Genomic DNA, 19,972 nt, shown 5'->3' with positions numbered 1-19,972 from the left:
TCATCCCTCTGGATCTCCCTCATGAACTTGGTCCTCCTTTGCCTCTCCTCATCCCGCTGGATCTCCCTCATGAACTTGGTCCTCCTTTGCCTCTCCTCATCTCCCTCATGAACTTGGTCCTCCTTTGCCTTTCCTCATCCCTCTGGATCTCCCTCATGAACTTGGTCCTCCTTTGCCTCTCGCCCCTCTGGATCTCCCTCATGAACTTGGTCCTCCTTTGCCTTTCCTCATCCCTCTGGATCTCCCTCATGAACTTGGTCCTCCTTTGCCCTCCTCATCGCTGGATCTCCCTCATTAACTTGGTCCTCCTTTGCCTCTCCTCATCTCCCTCATGAACTTGGTCCTCCTTTGCCTTTCCTCATCCTCTGGATCTCCCTCATGAACTTGGTCCTCCTTTGCCTCTCACCCCTCTGGATCTCCCTCATGAACTTGGTCCTCCTTTGCCTTTCCTCATCCCTCTGGATCTCCCTCATGAACTTGGTCCTCCTTTGCCTTTCCTCATCCCTCTGGTTCTCCCTCATAAACTTGGCCCTCCTTTGCCTTTCCTCATCCTCTGGATCTCCCTCATGAACTTGGTCCTCCTTTGCCTTTCCTTATCCCTCTGGATCACCCTCATGAACTTGGCCCTCCTTTGCCTCTCCTCGTCCCTCTGGATCTCCCTCATGAACTTGGTCCTCCTTTGCCTCTCCTCATCCCTCTGGATCTCCCTCATGAACTTGGCCCTCCTTTGCCTTTCCTCATCCCTCTGGTTCTCCCTCATGAACTTGGTCCTCCTTTCCCTCTCCTCATCCCTCTGGTTCTCCCTCATGAACTTGGCCCTCCTTTGCCTAACCTCATCCCTCTGGTTCTCCCTCATGAACTTGCCCCTCCTTTGCCTCTCCTCATCCCTCTGGATCTCCCTCATGAACTTGGCCCTCCTTTGCCTTTCCTCATCCTCTGGATCTCCCTCATGAACTTGGCCCTCCTTTGCCTCTCCTCATCCCTCTGGATCTCCCTCATGAACTTGGCCCTCCTTTGCCTCTCCTCATCTCTGGTTCTCCCTCATGAACTTGGCCCTCCTTGCCTCTCTCCTCATCCCTCTGGATCTCCCTCAAGAACTTGGTCCTCCTTTGCTTCTCCTCATCCCTCTGGATCTCCCTCATGAACTTGGCCCTCCTTTGCCTTTCCTCATCCCTCTGGATCTCCCTCATGAACTTGGCCCTCCTTTGCCTCTCCTCATCCCTCTGGATCTCCCTCATGAACTTGGTCCTCCTTTGCCTTTCCTCATCCCTCTGGTTCTCCCTCATGAACTTGGCCCTCCTTTGCCTCTCCTCATCCCTCTGGATCTCCCTCATGAACTTGGCCCTCCTTTGCCTCTCCTCATCTCCCTCATGAACTTGGTCCTCCTTTGCCTTTCCTCATCCCTCTGGATCTCCCTCATGAACTTGGCCCTCCTTTGCCTTTCCTCATCTCCATCATTAACTTGGTCCTCCTTTGCCTCTCCTCATCTCCCTCATGAACTTGGTCCTCCTTTGCCTTTCCTCATCCCTCTGGATCTCCCTCATGAACTTGGTCCTCCTTTGCCTCTCGCCCCTCTGGATCTCCCTCATGAACTTGGTCCTCCTTTGCCTTTCCTCATCCCTCTGGATCTCCCTCATGAACTTGGTCCTCCTTTGCCTCTCCTCATCCCGCTGGATCTCCCTCATGAACTTGGTCCTCCTTTGCCTCTCCTCATCTCCCTCATGAACTTGGTCCTCCTTTGCCTTTCCTCATCCCTCTGGATCTCCCTCATGAACTTGGTCCTCCTTTGCCTCTCACCCCTCTGGATCTCCCTCATGAACTTGGTCCTCCTTTGCCTTTCCTCATCCCTCTGGATCTCCCTCATGAACTTGGTCCTCCTTTGCCTTTCCTCATCCCTCTGGTTCTCCCTCATAAACTTGGCCCTCCTTTGCCTTTCCTCATCCCTCTGGATCTCCCTCATGAACTTGGTCCTCCTTTGCCTTTCCTTATCCCTCTGGATCACCCTCATGAACTTGGCCCTCCTTTGCCTCTCCTCGTCCCTCTGGTTCTCCCTCATGAACTTGGTCCTCATTTGCCTCTCCTCATCCCTCTGGATCTCCCTCATGAACTTGGCCCTCCTTTGCCTTTCCTCATCCCTCTGGTTCTCCCTCATGAACTTGGTCCTCATTTCCCTCTCCTCTTCCCTCTGGTTCTCCCTCATGAACTTGGCCCTCCTTTGCCTAACCTCATCCCTCTGGTTCTCCCTCAAGAACTTGGCCCTCCTTTGCCTCTCCTCATCCCTCTGGATCTCCCTCATGAACTTGGCCCTCCTTTGCCTTTCCTCATCCCTCTGGATCTCCCTCATGAACTTGGCCCTCCTTTGCCTCTCCTCATCCCTCTGGTTCTCCCTCATGAACTTGGCCCTCCTTTGCCTCTCCTCATCCCTCTGGTTCTCCCTCATGAACTTGGCCCTCCTTTGCCTCTCCTCATCCCTCTGGATCTCCCTCAAGAACTTGGCCCTCCTTTGCCTCTCCTCATCCCTCTGGATCTCCCTCATGAACTTGGCCCTCCTTTGCCTTTCCTCATCCCTCTGGATCTCCCTCATGAACTTGGCGCTCCTTTGCCTCTCCTCATCCCTCTGGATCTCCCTCATGAACTTGGTCCTCCTTTGCCTTTCCTCATCCCTCTGGATCTCCCTCATGAACTTGGCCCTCCTTTGCCTTTCCTCATCTCCCCTCTGGTCATCTCCCTCATGAAACTCTGGATCTCCCTCATGAACCCTCCTTTGCCTCTCCTCATCCCTCTGGATCTCCCTCATGAACTTGGCCCTCCTTTGCCTCTGGATCTCCTCTCCCTCTGGATCTCCCTCATGAACTTGGTCCTCCTTTGCCTTTCCTCATCCCTCTGGATCTCCCTCATGAACTTGGTCCTCCTTTGCCTCTCCTCATCTCCCTCATGAACTTGGTCCTCCTTTGCCTTTCCTCATCCCTCTCTCCCTCATGAACTTGGTCCTCCTTTGCCTCTCACCCCTCTGGATCTCCCTCATGAACTTGGTCCTCCTTTGCCTTTCCTCATCCCTCTGGATCTCCCTCATGAACTTGGTCCTCCTTTGCCTTTCCTCATCCCTCTGGATCTCCCTCATGAACTTCATCCCTCTGGTCAAGAACTCCTCCTTTGCCTCTCCTCATCCCTCTGGATCTCCCTCATCGCCCTCTGGATCTCCCTCATGAACTTGGCCCTCCTCCTTTGCCTTTCTGGTTCCTCATCCCTCCTTTGGATCTCCCTCATGAACTTGGCCCTCCTTTGCCTCTCCTCATCCCCTCTGGATCTCCCTCATGAACTTGGCCCTCCTTTGCCTTTCCTCATCCCTCTGGATCTCCCTCATGAACTTGGCCCTCCTTTGCCTCTCCTCATCTCTCTGGTTCTCCCTCATGAACTTGGTCCTCCTTTGCCTCTCCTCATCCCTCTGGTTCTCCCTCATGAACTTGGTCCTCCTTTGCCTCTCCTCATCCTCTGGATCTCCCTCATGAACTTGGTCCTCCTTTGCCTTTCCTCATCCCTCTGGATCTCCCTCATGAACTTGGCCCTCCTTTGCCTTTCCTCATCTCCCTCATTAACTTGGTCCTCCTTTGTCATCTCCCTCTGAACTTGTCCTCCTTTCCTTTCTCATCCCTCTGGATCTCCCTCATGAACTTGGTCCTCCTTTGCCTCTCCTCATCCCTCTGGATCTCCCTCATGAACTTGGCCCTCCTTTGCCTCTCCTCATCCCTCTGGATCTCCCTCATGAACTCGGTCCTCCTTTGCCTCTCCTCATCCCGCTGGATCTCCCTCATGAACTTGGTCCTCCTTTGCCTCTCCTCATCTCCCTCATGAACTTGGTCCTCCTTTGCCTTTCCTCATCCCTCTGGATCTCCCTCATGAACTTGGTCCTCCTTTGCCTCTCACCCCTCTGGATCTCCCTCATGAACTTGGTCCTCCTTTGCCTTTCCTCATCCCTCTGGATCTCCCTCATGAACTTGGTCCTCCTTTGCCTTTCCTCATCCCTCTGGTTCTCCCTCATAAACTTGGCCCTCCTTTGCCTCTCCTCATCCCTCTGGATCTCCCTCATGAACTTGGTCCTCCTTTGCCTTTCCTTATCCCTCTCCTCATGAATCCCTCTGGTTCTCCCTCATGAACTTGGTCCTCATTTGCCTCTCCTCATCCCTCTGGATCTCCCTCATGAACTTGGCCCTCCTTTGCCTTTCCTCATCCCTCTGGTTCTCCCTCATGAACTTGGTCCTCATTTCCCTCTCCTCTTCCCTCTGGTTCTCCCTCATGAACTTGGCCCTCCTTTGCCTAACCTCATCCCTCTGGTTCTCCCTCAAGAACTTGGCCCTCCTTTGCCTCTCCTCATCCCTCTGGATCTCCCTCATGAACTTGGCCCTCCTTTGCCTTTCCTCATCCCTCTGGATCTCCCTCATGAACTTGGCCCTCCTTTGCCTCTCCTCATCCCTCTGGTTCTCCCTCATGAACTTGGCCCTCCTTTGCCTCTCCTCATCCCTCTGGTTCTCCCTCATGAACTTGGCCCTCCTTTGCCTCTCCTCATCCCTCTGGATCTCCCTCAAGAACTTGGCCCTCCTTTGCCTCTCCTCATCCCTCTGGATCTCCCTCATGAACTTGGCCCTCCTTTGCCTTTCCTCATCCCTCTGGATCTCCCTCATGAACTTGGCCCTCCTTTGCCTCTCCTCATCTCTCTGGTTCTCCCTCATGAACTTGGCCCTCCTTTGCCTCTCCTCATCCCTCTGGTTCTCCCTCATGAACTTGGCCCTCCTTTGCCTCTCCTCATCCCTCTGGATCTCCCCCTTGGCCCTCCTTTCATGAACTTGGCCCTCCTTTGCCTCTCCCTCATCTCCCTCATCCTCTTTGCCTTTCCTCATCCCTCTGGATCTCCCTCATGAACTTGGTCCTCCTTTGCCTCTTTCCTCATCCCTCTGGATCTCCCTCATGAACTTGGTCCTCCTTTGCCTCTCCTCATCTCCCTCATGAACTTGGTCCTCCTTTGCCTCCTCATCCCCCTCTGGATCTCCCTCATGAACTTGGTCCTCCTTTGCCTCTCATCCCTCTGGATCTCCCTCATGAACTTGGTCCTCCTTTGCCTTTCCTCATCCCTCTGGATCTCCCTCATGAACTTGGTCCTCCTTTGCCTCTCCTCATCCTCTGGATCTCCCTCATGAACTTGGTCCTCCTTTGCCTCTCCTCATCTCCCTCATGAACTTGGTCCTCCTTTGCCTTTCCTCATCCCTCTGGATCTCCCTCATGAACTTGGTCCTCCTTTGCCTCTCACCCCTCTGGATCTCCCTCATGAACTTGGTCCTCCTTTGCCTTTCCTCATCCCTCTGGATCTCCCTCATGAACTTGGTCCTCCTTTGCCTTTCCTCATCCCTCTGGTTCTCCCTCATAAACTTGGCCCTCCTTTGCCTCTCCTCATCCCTCTGGATCTCCCTCATGAACTTGGTCCTCCTTTGCCTTTCCTTATCCCTCTGGATCACCCTCATGAACTTGGCCCTCCTTTGCCTCTCCTCGTCCCTCTGGTTCTCCCTCATGAACTTGGTCCTCCTTTGCCTCTCCTCATCCCTCTGGATCTCCCTCATGAACTTGGCCCTCCTTTGCCTTTCCTCATCCCTCTGGTTCTCCCTCATGAACTTGGTCCTCATTTCCCTCTCCTCATCCCTCTGGTTCTCCCTCATGAACTTGGCCCTCCTTTGCCTTTCCTCATCCCTCTGGTTCTCCCTCAAGAACTTGGCCCTCCTTTGCCTCTCCTCATCCCTCTGGATCTCCCTCATGAACTTGGCCCTCCTTTGCCTCTCCTCATCCCTCTGGTTCTCCCTCATGAACTTGGCCCTCCTTTGCCTCTCCTCATCCCTCTGGATCTCCCTCATGAACTTGGCCCTCCTTTGCCTCTCCTCATCTCCCTCATGAACTTGGTCCTCCTTTGCCTTTCCTCATCCCTCTGGATCTCCCTCATGAACTTGGCCCTCCTTTGCCTTTCCTCATCTCCCTCATTAACTTGGCCCTCCTTTGCCTCTCCTCATCTCCCTCATGAACTTGGCCCTCCTTTGCCTTTCCCCATCCCTCTGGATCTCCCTCATGAACTTGGCCCTCCTTTGCCTCTCCTCATCCCTCTGGTTCTCCCTCATGAACTTGGCCCACCTTTGCCTTTCCTCATCCCTCTGGATCTCCCTCATGAACTTGGCCCTCCTTTGCCTCTCCTCATCCCTCTGGTTCTCCCTCATGAACTTGGCCCTCCTTTGCCTCTCCTTATCCCTCTGGATCTCCCTCATGAACTTGGCCCTCCTTTGCCTCTCCTCATCTCCCTCATGAACTTGGTCCTCCTTTGCCTTTCCTCATCCCTCTGGTTCTCCCTCATGAACTTGGTCCTCCTTTGCCTCTCCTCATCCCTCTGGATCTCCCTCATGAACTTGGCCCTCATTTGCCTTTCCTCATCCCTCTGGATCTCCCTCATGAACTTGGCCCTCCTTTGCCTCTCCTCATCCCTCTGGTTCTCCCTCATGAACTTGGCCCTCCTTTGCCTCTCCTCATCCCTCTGGTTCTCCCTCATGAACTTGGCCCTCCTTTGCCTCTCCTCATCCCTCTGGATCTCCCTCATGAACTTGGCCCTCCTTTGCCTCTCCTCATCTCCCTCATGAACTTGGTCATCCTTTGCCTTTCCTCATCCCTCTGGATCTCCCTCATGAACTTGGCCCTCCTTTGCCTTTCCTCATCTCCCTCATGAACCCTCCTTTGCCTCTCCTCATCTCCCTCATGAACTTGGCCCTCCTTTGCCTTTCCCCATCCCTCTGGATCTCCCTCATGAACTTGGCCCTCCTTTGCCTCTCCTCATCCCTCTGGATCTCCCTCATGAACTTGGCCCTCCTTTCCTTTGCCTCTCCTCATCCCTCTGGATCTCCCTCATCATGAACTTGGCCCTTTCCTTTGCCTCTCCTCATCCCTCCCTCGTGAACTGGGCCTTTCCTCATCCCTCTGGCCCTCATGAACTTTGCCTCTGCGCCCCTCTGGATCTCCCTCATGAACTTGGTCCTCCTTTGCCTTTCCTCATCCCTCTGGATCTCCCTCATGAACTTGGTCCTCCTTTGCCTCTCCTCATCCCTCTGGATCTCCCTCATGAACTTGGTCCTCCTTTGCCTCTCCTCATCCCTCTGGATCTCCCTCATGAACTTGGCCCTCCTTTGCCTCTCCTCATCCCTCTGGATCTCCCTCATGAACTTGGTCCTCCTCCTCTCATCTCCCTCATGAACTTGGAATGAACTTGGTCCTCCTTTGCCTCACCCTCTGGATCTCCTCATCCCTCTGGATCTCCTCCCTCATGAACTTGGCCCTCTTTGCCTTCCTCATCCCTCTGGATCTCCCTCATGAACTTGGTCCTCCTTTGCCTCTCCTCATCTCCCTCATGAACTTGGTCCTCCTTTGCCTTTCCTCATCCCTCTGGATCTCCCTCATGAACTTGGTCCTCCTTTGCCTCTCCTCATCCCTCTGGATCTCCCTCATGAACTTGGTCCTCCTTTGCCTCCTCATCCCTCTGGATCTCCCTCATGAACTTGGCCCTCCTTTGCCTTTCCTCATCCCTCTGGTTCTCCCTCATGAACTTGGCCCTCCTTTGCCTCTCCTCATCCCCTGGATCTCCCTCATGAACTTGGTCCTCCTTTGCGTTTCCTTATCCCTCTGGATCACCCTCATGAACTTGGCCCTCCTTTGCCTCTCCTCGTCCCTCTGGTTCTCCCTCATGAACTTGGTCCTCCTTTGCCTCTCCTCATCCCTTTGGATCTCCCTCATGAACTTGGCCCTCCTTTGCCTTTCCTCATCCCTCTGGTTCTCCCTCATGAACTTGGTCCTCATTTCCCTCTCCTCATCCCTCTGGTTCTCCCTCATGAACTTGGCCCTCCTTTGCCTTTCCTCATCCCTCTGGTTCTCCCTCAAGAACTTGGCCCTCCTTTGCCTCTCCTCATCCCTCTGGATCTCCCTCATGAACTTGGCCCTCCTTTGCCTCTCCTCATCCCTCTGGTTCTCCCTCATGAACTTGGCCCTCCTTTGCCTTTCCTCATCTCCCTCATTAACTTGGCCCTCCTTTGCCTCTCCTCATCTCCCTCATGAACTTGGTCCTCCTTTGCCTTTCCTCATCCCTCTGGATCTCCCTCATGAACTTGGCCCTCCTTTGCCTTTCCTCATCTCCCTCATTAACTTGGCCCTCCTTTGCCTCTCCTCATCTCCCTCATGAACTTGGCCCTCCTTTGCCTTTCCCCATCCCTCTGGATCTCCCTCATGAACTTGGCCCTCCTTTGCCTCTCCTCATCCCTCTGGTTCTCCCTCATGAACTTGGCCCACCTTTGCCTTTCCTCATCCCTCTGGATCTCCCTCATGAACTTGGCCCTCCTTTGCCTCTCCTCATCCCTCTGGTTCTCCCTCATGAACTTGGCCCTCCTTTGCCTCTCCTTATCCCTCTGGATCTCCCTCATGAACTTGGCCCTCCTTTGCCTCTCCTCATCTCCCTCATGAACTTGGTCCTCCTTTGCCTTTCCTCATCCCTCTGGATCTCCCTCATGAACTTGGCCCTCCTTTGCCTTTCCTCATCCCTCTGGATCTCCCTCATGAACTTGGCCCTCCTTTGCCTCATCCTCTGGTTCTCCCCATGAACTCTGCCCTCCTTTGTTTCCCTCTGGATCTCCTCATGAACTTGGCCTCCTTTCCTCCTCATCCCTCTGGTTCTCCCTCATGAACTTGGCCCTCCTTTGCCTCTCCTTATCCCTCTTTGGATCTCCCTCATGAACTTGGCCCCCTCCTTTGCCTCTCCTCATCTCCCTCATGAACTTGGTCCTCCTTTGCCCTTTCCTCATCCCCTCTGGATCTCCTCCTCATGAACTTGGCCCTCCTTTGCCTTTCCTCATCCCTCTGGATCTCCCTCATGAACTTGGCCCTCCTTTGCCTCCTCGTCCCTCTGGTCCTCTCCCTCATGAACTTGGCCCTCCTTTGCCTTCCTCATCCCTCTGGATCTTCCTCATGAACTTGGCCCTCCTTTGCCTCCTCTGGTTCTCCCTCATGAACTTGGTCCTCCTTTGCCTCTCCTCATCCCTCTGGATCTCCCTCATGAACTTGGCCCTCCTTTGCCTCTCCTCATCCCTCTGGTTCTCCCTCATGAACTTGGCCCTCCTTTGCCTTTCCCTCTCCTCATCCCTCTGAACTTGGTTCTCCCTCATGAACTTGGCCCTCCTTTGCCTCTCCTCATCCCTCTGGTTCTCCCTCTGGATCTCCCTTTGCCTCATCCTCATCCTCTGGATCTCCCTCATGAACTTGGCCCTCCTTTGCCTCTCCCTCATCTCCCTCATGAACTTGGTCCTCCTTTGCCTTTCCTCATCCCTCTGGATCTCCCTCATGAACTTGGCCCTCCTTTGCCTTTCCTCATCTCCCTCATGAACTTGGCCCTCCTTTGCCTCTCCTCATCTCCCTCATGAACTTGGCCCTCCTTTGCCTTTCCCCATCCCTCTGGATCTCCCTCATGAACTTGGCCCTCCTTTGCCTCTCCTCATCCCTCTGGATCTCCCTCATGAACTTGGCCCTCCTTTGCCTTTCCTCATCCCTCTGGATCTCCCTCATGAACTTGGCCCTCCTTTGCCTCTCCTCATCCCTCTGGTTCTCCCTCGTGAACTTGGCCCTCCTTTGCCTCTCCTCATCTCCCTCATGAACTTGGTCCTCCTTTGCCTTTCCTCATCCCTCTGGATCTCCCTCATGAACTTGGCCCTCCTTTGCCTTTCCTCATCTCCCTCATGAACTTGGCCCTCCTTTGCCTCTCCTCATCTCCCTCATGAACTTGGCCCTCCTTTGCCTTTCCCCATCCCTCTGGATCTCCCTCATGAACTTGGCCCTCCTTTGCCTCTCCTCATCCCTCTGGATCTCCCTCATGAACTTGGCCCTCCTTTGCCTTTCCTCATCCCTCTGGATCTCCCTCATGAACTTGGCCCTCCTTTGCCTTTCCTCATCCCTCTGGATCTCCCTCATGAACTTCGCCCTCCTTTGCCTCTCCTCATCCCTCTGGATCTCCCTCATGAACTTGGCCCTCCAACACCTGGATGATCTTTATGGCTTGCTCCCGGTTCAGGACCCACACTCCTACAGGCTGGGGGCCCAACACAACATGGGGTACTAAAGGTGGTCCTGTGCGGCTCAGTAGGTAAGCATGGATCTAGCACTGCCAGAGTCATAGATTCGATTCCTGCTGGGGTCACAAACGTTAATGTATGCACTCCCTGTACTGTGAGTTGCTTTAGATAAAAGCCATGTACTGTAGGAGACTAATCATGTTCTTGTCTTCTTATCAACTATCATTGAGCAAAAAGACAAACATTTGGGGGCATGAACTCACAGGTGTGAACATCTTACCCATTAGGCTACCTTAACTGTTAGGGGTTAAGGTCGTTGCAATATAGTCCTATGTTTACAGATGACTTTCCATTGCCATGTAATTTACACCCATGACCTAACTGTCACTTAAAGATCCTATACATTTATCAATGCAAATAATGAGGAGGATAAAGGTATACGTTTTAATCTGTATTATCTCTGTGCCATATTTGATTAAAACCATATCTATCATTCTATTATCACATTACACTGTAAATAATAGGTTGCAGTGCTTGCATGATAGAATAGCATTTTAGGGCGATTTTGCAACCACAGGCTTTTTTTGTGTCCCAGGAGTAGATTTTTAAGAAAAAAAGAAAGAAAAAAAGTTGAACTTGGACAATTCTCATCACAAAATTATCCAAGTTCAACTTTTCCCCCGATGCCTTGAGATGGATGAAATCATACCTTGAAGGCAGAACTCAGTGTGTCAGAGTGAGCAATGAGCTGTCGCCCACTCTTAGCTATGATGTGGGCATGCCCCAAGGGTCAATACTGGGGCCCCTCCTGTTCAGCCTGTACATTAATGATCTACCTTCTGCCTGTACTGGGTCTGAAGTTCAAATATATGCAGATGATACAGTGATATATGTGCATGGAAAGAGCAAACAACAAGCTGCACAAGAACTCACTACTGTAATGGTCCAGGTTACAAAGTGGCTCAGTGACTCGTGTTTGCATCTCAATGTGAAAAAAACTGTTTGCATGTTCTTCACAAACAGGGCAACAGATGCTACTGAACCAGATGTCTATGTGTCAGGGGAGAAGCTCCAGGTGGTATCTGATTTTAAGTACCTTGGCATCATACTTGATTCCAACCTTTCTTTTAAAAAGCATGAGAAAAAGGTCATTCAGATAACCAAATTCAACCTAGCTAATTTCCGATTTATACAAAATTGTTTGACTACAGAAGTAGCAAAACTGTACTTCAAATCTATGACACTCCCCCACTTAACATACTGCTTGACTAGTTGGGCCCAAGCTTGCTGTACAACATTAAAACCTATTCAGTCTGTCTACAAACAGGCTCTCAAAGTATTTGATAGGAAGCCCAATAGCCATCATCACTGTTACATCCTCAGAAAGCATGAGCTCCTGCGTTGGGAAAATCTTGTGCAATACACGCATGTCTTGTATTCAAGATCCTAAATGGCCTGGCTCCTCCTCCACTCAGTATTTTTGTTAAGCAGAAAATCCAAACATATGGCAGTAGATCCACAAGGTCTGCCATGAGAGGTGACTGTATAGTTCCCTTAAAGAAAAGCACCTTTAGTAAATCCGCTTTCTCTGTGAGAGCTTCCCATGTCTGGAATACACTGCCATCAGACACACATAACTGCACCACCTATCACACTTTCACAAAATGTATGAATACATGGCTAAAGGTCAATCAGATTTATGATCATAATCACTAGCTGTCTATTGCCGCTTTCCATGTTGTCTGTTGTCTGTAGCTTGTGAGGTGTGGAAACACTTTGTTGCTTTTACGTAGTGCGACGTGCACTCACTCAAAAACAATATCCCACAAAGCAGGTGGGAGAAAGGGCTTCCTAAATATGATCCCCAATTAGAGGCAACGATTACCAGCTGCCTCTAATTGGGAAACATACAACCCAGCCACATAGAAAATCAATGACTAGAACACCCCCGTAGTCACGCTCTGACCATTGTTTTGACAGGGGGGTGCAGAACCATTGTTTTGACAGGGGGATGCAGAACCATTGTTTTGACAGGGGGGTGCAGAACCATTGTTTTGACAGGGGGGTGCAGAACCATTGTTTTGACAGGGGGGTGCAGAACCATTGTTTTGACAGGGGGGTGCAGAACCATTGTTTTGACAGGGGGGTGCAGAACCATTGTTTTTACAGGGGGGTGCAGAACCATTGTTTTGACAGGGGGGTGCAGAACCATTGTTTTGACAGGGGGGTGCAGAACCATTGTTTTTACAGGGGGGTGCAGAACCATTGTTTTGACAGGGGAGCTTGTCTAAAATGAGATTCATGCAGCTTCTCTTCTGTCAATATATGTTGCCCTAGAATAAATAAATATTTGCTCAACAGAATGTTATATATTGATAGAATGAATGCTTCAATCTAGTTGACATCTGTAAACTTTTCTCTGTCTGGAGCAAAGACGTTTAAGACTAAACGCAATAACAGTTTTTTTTAAAGGTTTTCTGGGCAAAATGTCCAAATTGCATCGGTTTGACCGGTTGTAAGGAAATAGAGAGCTTTGAAAATGACCCAACATGTTTCTGATCAGATTTCAGTTTGGCCTGGATGCATAGTTTATGTGGTTGAAATAGGCTACTATCAGCTTTATGATGCTGATAAAAGCAGCACCGTGATAGAGGTTATCTAACTGCACATTCACATTCTCTGAAGATGGTCAAATCAATTAATTGCATTTCTCCACTCCTGTTCCCAAGTCTAGCCTACATTTGGTGGAAGCCTATCATTTTACTGCAATAAATGCTTAATTCTGTATTCCCAGTCATGTGAAATCCATAGATTAGGGCCTAATGAATTTATTTAAATTCAGACTGTGGGAGGGAGTCCTCGAACACAGCCAAATTCATTGACTACTTCCTCAATCCCTACTCACAAAGGCACCCTACCTTAAGGACACATACCATTTCATAGACACACTTCACAACATCCCAGAACGGGTATGCACATGCATACCTATTCACTATAGATATACAGTAGATTCTCTCTACACCAACATAGATATACTGTCAGGTTTAGCAGCAGTGGAATCTGCACTCCGGAGATATCCAGATCCATATAGACTCACACCTCCTTCAGCTTCTAGAACTTGGCTTAAGAAAAAATGACTTCACATTTAATAATAAACACTACCTATAGATTAATGGGACGGCGATGGGTAAAAAGTTTGCCCCGGCCTATGCTAATATTTATATAGCAGACGGGAGTTGACAGCCTTGGCTAAATGTCCATTGAGTCCCATGTTTTATAGACAATACCTAGATGATATTTTCCAGGTGTGGGAACATGACCTGGTACATTTCACAACATTATGTCACGACTTCCGCCGAAGTCGGTTGCTCTCCTTGTTCGGGCGGTGTTCAGGCGGTGGTTGGGCGGTGTTCGGCGGTCGACGTCACCTGGTTCCAATCCCATCAATTACATGTTGTGTATTTAACCCTCTGTTTCCCCTCGTGTCCTTGCCGGAGATTGTTTGTATGTTCGTGTTTTATGAACTGGTGAGCGACAGGTTCTTGTACCCACTTTTATTTATCTTGTCATTTTGGTGATGACGTTTTTTAAAGTCTATTAAACAACTCCATTTATACCAAGTTCGATTCTCCTGCGCCTGACTCCTGCGCCACCTACACACACGCTATTACACATTCATTGAAATACTCAATAACCATCATCCCACTTTTTATTTATCTTGTAATTTTGGTTATGGAGTTTGTTAAGTCTATTAAACAACTCCATTTATACCAAGTTCGATTCTCCTGCGCCTGACTCCTGCGCCACCTACACACACGCTATTACACATTCATTGAAATACTCAATAACCATCATCCTACCGTAACAGTTAAATATGTCATCCACCCACATATAATCAACTTCTTGGACAGAACAATACTTTTTCCAGATCCTGACACGCACATAGTCTCCTTACAAACAAAAGTATATTTCGAGGACACAGACACCCACGCCCTACTTCAGTCCAGTTATCACCCAAAACATACATTCACTTGTCATTGTCAAACCAGAACTCATTTGAATCCATAGAGTATGTACACAACAGAAAGACTTTCATTCAGCCACACAGTCATTATTAAGTGCACTGGGGAAGAGGGGATACTCAAATCGGTCATTGAGGTACATTAAGGCAAACACACTGGCAGGCCTCACTCAGAACAGATTGCGTGATCCCCCTAACCTTAACCCTAACCTTAACCCCAACCCTAACCCCAACCCCAAACATATCCTTAACCCCAACCTTAACCCCAAACCTAACCTTAACCCCAACCCTAACCTTAACCCCAACCTTAAACCCAACCCTAACCTTAACCCCAACCCTAACCATAACCTTCACCCCAACCCCAACCCTAAACCAAACCCTAACCTTAACCCCAACCCTAACCAAACACAACGCACATTTCCCCCACTCCAGGAATTCAGACCTATATCAGCATTTCGCAGAAACCCCAACCTAAGGGATCTCTTAGTCTATGCAAAATGTTCTAATAAACCTACTCCTAATCCACCAATTGAACAACAGTACTATAGACAACTTCCACACGTTAAAAATGTCACATCCATAAAGCTCCAGGCTTATCCCACAACTCATGACCATTCAGAGCACCAACATTGTCTATGCTATAACATGCACATTATGCCCCATCATCTATATAGGCGAAACAGGGGGCTTCTCAAAATCGATGAGAGTCCCCTTGGTTGTGGCAGGTTGGTGTTTTTCATCCTGAATCTTGTTCTGGAGGCAGCTCGGCGGAGTGGTCACTAGCTGGTACAGCCACAGTCCTAAAATCGTATTTTAAACCTAAACCTAACCTTAACCCTAATTTGACTGATTTCCTTATATGAATATTAGAAATTGTTACATGTTGTGTTTATATTTTTGTTCGGTATAATTGGATAAATTAGAAAAAAAAGAGTGGAGATGCAGCCACCACTCGCATGTAGATCACTATTTCTCAAATCAATATGGACAGCGCCCGGTGCTGAAAGTTGAGTAGGCAAATATACTAAAAAGAGGGCTTTGTTGGAGCCCTAAGATATAAGTAGACTTACATGTTTGTCAGAAGCAATTATGTTATCCATGTATTTGACGGCATAGCTATTTCCTCCAATACTGTCACCATGCACTCCTTAGTCCTTGACAATTTCCTCTCCAGCAGGTAACATTTTTTGTTGTTTCGCCCACCAAGAAATTCGTTTTTGTATGGAGTTCAATTGGCCAACTGAAAACTGTATGACTTATTTGTTACGTGAGGTTTATTTGAACAAATAGTAGTTTCGTCATGGTTAAGTTGTTGGGGTCTACTGATATAAGCGGGACAAGTGACATCAAGGCAAGTTTGAGAAAAAACACTTTATATCAGCATTGTCTCGAGATGGCCTTGCATAATTCATGTCATTAAGATAGTAGCACAGCATCTCTCTCCATTGAATACCGGCGGCTGACGTCAACAACCCTCATCGAATATTCAAAAAAGATTACAATAATGAGATGTATCCACTAGTGCTGACCCCATTTAGTCGACTGGTCGATTGTTTGGTGGAAAGGCTCTTGGTCAACCGAGATGTCTTTAATCGAGCAGTAGCAACAATATACAGTGGGGAGAACAAGTATTTGATACACTGCCGATTATGCAGGTTTTCCTACTTACAAAGCATGTAGAGGTCTGTCATTTATTTCATAGGTACACTTCAACTGTGAGAGACGGAATCCCAGACACCTGTTCACCTCTCAGGCCGTGAGATGGCACAGTCCATCACTCTAAAACATGTGCTTCTGAAATTCTATATGTTTATATTATGTAAGAACAAATGCGGTTTCTCCCGCGTTGGATATTGGTTGCTGTCCGAGGTTCTGAAACACATTAGTGCGCTGTTGAATTGGTGACTTTATCTAGGCCATGTTGCTATGTGCACAATAACAAAGTTAACCAGCATATTGTGTTGAGAATAATTGCGGCGGAGGTACCAGTGGAGTTAGGAGAAGAGAGAACAGCCCTTGTCTACGAAAAGTGAGGAGAGAGGAAACCACAACTTAATTAGGCCTATAATCAACAGCCTAACTGTTATATGTGCCTGGCTTTATTAAATCATCCATATATATCTACAGAAATAAGACTGTTCCTGCTTCTGTTGCCTGTTTTAGTGTTTGGTTAATAGCCTACTGATTCTGTGAGCACCAAGCCTTATGCAACCACGTTGGATAAGCAAACTTATTTCACAAATTCGTCTGTTTTTAATCTTTGCTGTGCTGTAATAGAGGCTTTACACTTTCTTCTGTTAGACTAGCCTCTCTGGTACGCTTATAATTTATTTAGTGTTTACACTGTTCCAAATGGTCAGAAAAATAATAACCCTAATTTTCCTTGATCTCCTTCTTATTGTTATTATTACTATTATTATTATGATCATCATTATAATAATAAGTCATGTCATTATCATTAGTAGGGTTAGTATAGCAGCCTTGTATAACCACCATCGACCTGTAGGCCTAAGAGCCCATCCTGTTTAGTCTTAATACCATAACTTACTGAGGCCTATTTTTCAATACTTACATAGGCTACTGTATCAATCTATAATGTATATGTTCATGTCATCACACAGCATACGAGCCATTCGTGATATGAAATGCAATCAATCATTTTGTTTTACAAATCACATAACAAAGCAAACAAATTATTGCTACTGTTTTTAGTCTGCTGCTTTACAAAGAAAAACTAAAAAGTGGTACAACAGACTCTCTGGTATGCTTATAATTTATTTAGTCTTGTTTACATTGTTCCAAATGTCAAAAAAATGATATTGTTATCTAACTGCACCTGTTTGACACACATAATATGCAGCCAGAGCTTGCTCATTACCTTGTTTTTCTCGATCTCCAGTATTTTCCACAACTAGTCAAATTTATTCCACGCATGCAAATTCCTCTTTACCTTCTGAACAACCAGTAAACATTGCCCCATTTAGAGTTTTTGTTACGTCTTCTGCATCCGTTTTGCTGTCACATTTACTATTCTGCCTGCGGCTATGGAACCCTGACCTATTCACCGGACGTGCTACCTGTCCCAGACCTGCTGTTTTCAACTCTCTAGAGACAGCAGGAGCGGTAGAGATACTCTCAATGATCGGCAATGGAAAGCCAACTGACATTTACTCCTGAGATGCTAACCTGTTGCACCCTCGGCAACTACTGTGATTATTATTATTTGACCATGCCCTCATAGGCTGGTTCCTCTCTAGGTTTCTTCCTAGGTTTTGGCCTTTCTAGGGAGTTTTTCCTAGCCACCGTGCTTCTACACCTGCATTACTTGCTTTTTGGGGTTTTAGGCTGGGTTTCTGTACAGCACTTTGAGATATCAGCTGATGTAAGAAGGGCTATATAAATAAATTTGATTTGATTTATGGTGTTCAGAGTTTTAAAGAGAGCAAGGGTTGAGGGAATAGGGAATATTTATCCTAAACACATTAGGGGTTTCAGTAACGTAACTTTCCGGTAACATAACTTCATTAACACAGGCAGCGCGATACACACTGTTGATGTTCTGTGGTGGTCACTGCAGCAGGGAGGAGAGAGACACAACGGGTGCTAGTCACACAGTCACTCGTCATCCTTTTTTTTAACACAACACAGCAAGTCTGAGCCAGGCCCGGCACAATCAAATCAATTGCGGTCGGACTCCCTCTAGTCATTTGTGTGTCTTAAATCAAATCAAATCAAACACTATTGGTCACATACACATGTGTAGCAGATGTTATTGCGGGAGTAGCAAAATGCTTGTGTTTCTAGCTCTAACAGTGCAACAAACACACAAACCTAAAAGTAAAAGAACGGAAATAAGGAATATATCAACATTAGGATAAGCAATGTCGTAGTGGCATAGACAAATTTCATCAAGCAGTTTGATTAAATCATCAGACAAGCTCAGTGCATATAGTTGATTTGATTAAAACAAATACGATGTGGGAAAAAAAATCACATTTAAAAATGTTGACCAATCGATTGGTTGAAAGAACAGACAACTCTTGGTCGACCAATATTTTTTTTAGTTGGGGACAGTAGTATCCACTAATCCAAAGAAAGGATAGGCGAGAAATAGACAGCCCACCATGATGCTATGTGGACAACGACTCCCATGGTGAAGGCGGAGAGACGCGCTGACTGCTGACGTTTCACCACGCATGCTACGTTGTGTCGAGCATGGTGTAACGCAAATGCGCCTCAACCAATAAAAACGCGTGGTGGCTGTGGCCAGCCTGAACCGACCCTGCCCACAGCCAACCCCGTTCTTTGTGCTGCTTTGAAGGGTGCATGGGATTTTGATCACTCAGGTATCATATGAACACACAAGACATGGCAAAATGTGTAGAATTGCAGGAAATTTGCTTTAAAACGGCAAAATGTTCTGTCTGACAATAAGAGGGGTGACAAAATGAAGGAAATTAGAAGGGGGGGAGGATTTCGGCAAGGCGATTTTCTTGCCCCCCTTCTATCTTGGGACTGCAAAGCCTGGCACACTTCATAATCATTTCGGTTGCCTATCCTGACATTAAGTTTGCTCTATAGAAAGTATTTGACTCTAGCCACAACATTAAGGAAATTAGAAGGGTGGGGGTATTTCTGCAGGCAAGAAAATATCCTTGCCGAAATCCCCCCCTTCTAGTTTCCTTAATTTTGTGGCAAGTGTCAAATACTTTCTATAGAACAAACTTCACCGAAATTAATCATTAATGTATGTTTGTTATATTAAACATAGAGGAGGGAGTAAAATGTAGGCAAGCAATAAACATTTCAGAACAACTACTAGTCGAATAAGATATGGGAGAGATGACGAATTTTGGCAAAGATTTGTATTTATAGACTAATACACTTGCAACAAATAGCCAAACCGAAAACTGCAGACATTACTAGTGCCTCCCCCGCGACCAAACCGCAATAAAAAAAAAATTAAACACAGCCTAACGTGATCATTGACAGCTGCCTTGAAAGACATAAATAAAACATGTTTTCTGCTACTAAGATCAGTGGAATGTAAGCTAAACTGACAACGGAGTGGGGGGGGTTCTGGCAGGTGGGAGATTTTTGGCACAACACCGGAACCTATTTGGCCGGATCCGGTAACTCTCCTGTAATGACAAATCATGTTCACTTTTTTAAATATAAAGATTCTAATACACGTGATCAAAGTTCATGCGAGTTGCCTCTTAGTTATTTATCCTGCCGCACAAAAAAAGCGTAATGTGAAAAAGTAGATTTTCAGCCCGGGCCTAATATTCTAAGAGTTGATGGTTTATAGTTTGCGCAACGTCGCAACCTACATTTGAGACTAACGCGTGGCGGTAATATGTATCACATCACTTTCTGTGATCTCTTTCTCGAGCCTGCAACTCTCATCCCTCCAACGATATATTTCATTATATAATCATAGCCACGCGATGTAAATACATTTTACAACGTTATAGAATTACTACTCTGTTCAGAAATAAAAGAAATCATTCAGAATATCACCATGAGAAGACCTATAATCTAGCGACAGAGCTGTGGATTGTAGCCTAATAACAAGGAATAGCCTGCAGTCGCGAACAATTTGTCAGTGAAAAAACAGCATGCAGACAAAACAGGCCTTTCGCAATATTTCAAATACAATCAAGGAAAAACACAGATTGGAAAACAAATGGCTCCTTCTGAAAAGAAATGACTCAATGCTGTAGGCTACCAACATTTTTGATCAACCTCCAAATATTGTTTTACGAGAGAGAGATAGGCTTTTGGCACGAGCGCATCAGGTGAGCTGCGCATCATTGGGTCA

The sequence above is a fragment of the Oncorhynchus nerka genome, linkage group LG25, assembly GCF_034236695.1.
Source record: "Oncorhynchus nerka isolate Pitt River linkage group LG25, Oner_Uvic_2.0, whole genome shotgun sequence".
Taxonomy (NCBI): Eukaryota; Metazoa; Chordata; class Actinopteri; order Salmoniformes; family Salmonidae; genus Oncorhynchus; species Oncorhynchus nerka.
The sequence above is the reverse complement of the archived record's forward strand: the minus strand, read 5'-3'. Positions refer to the sequence as shown.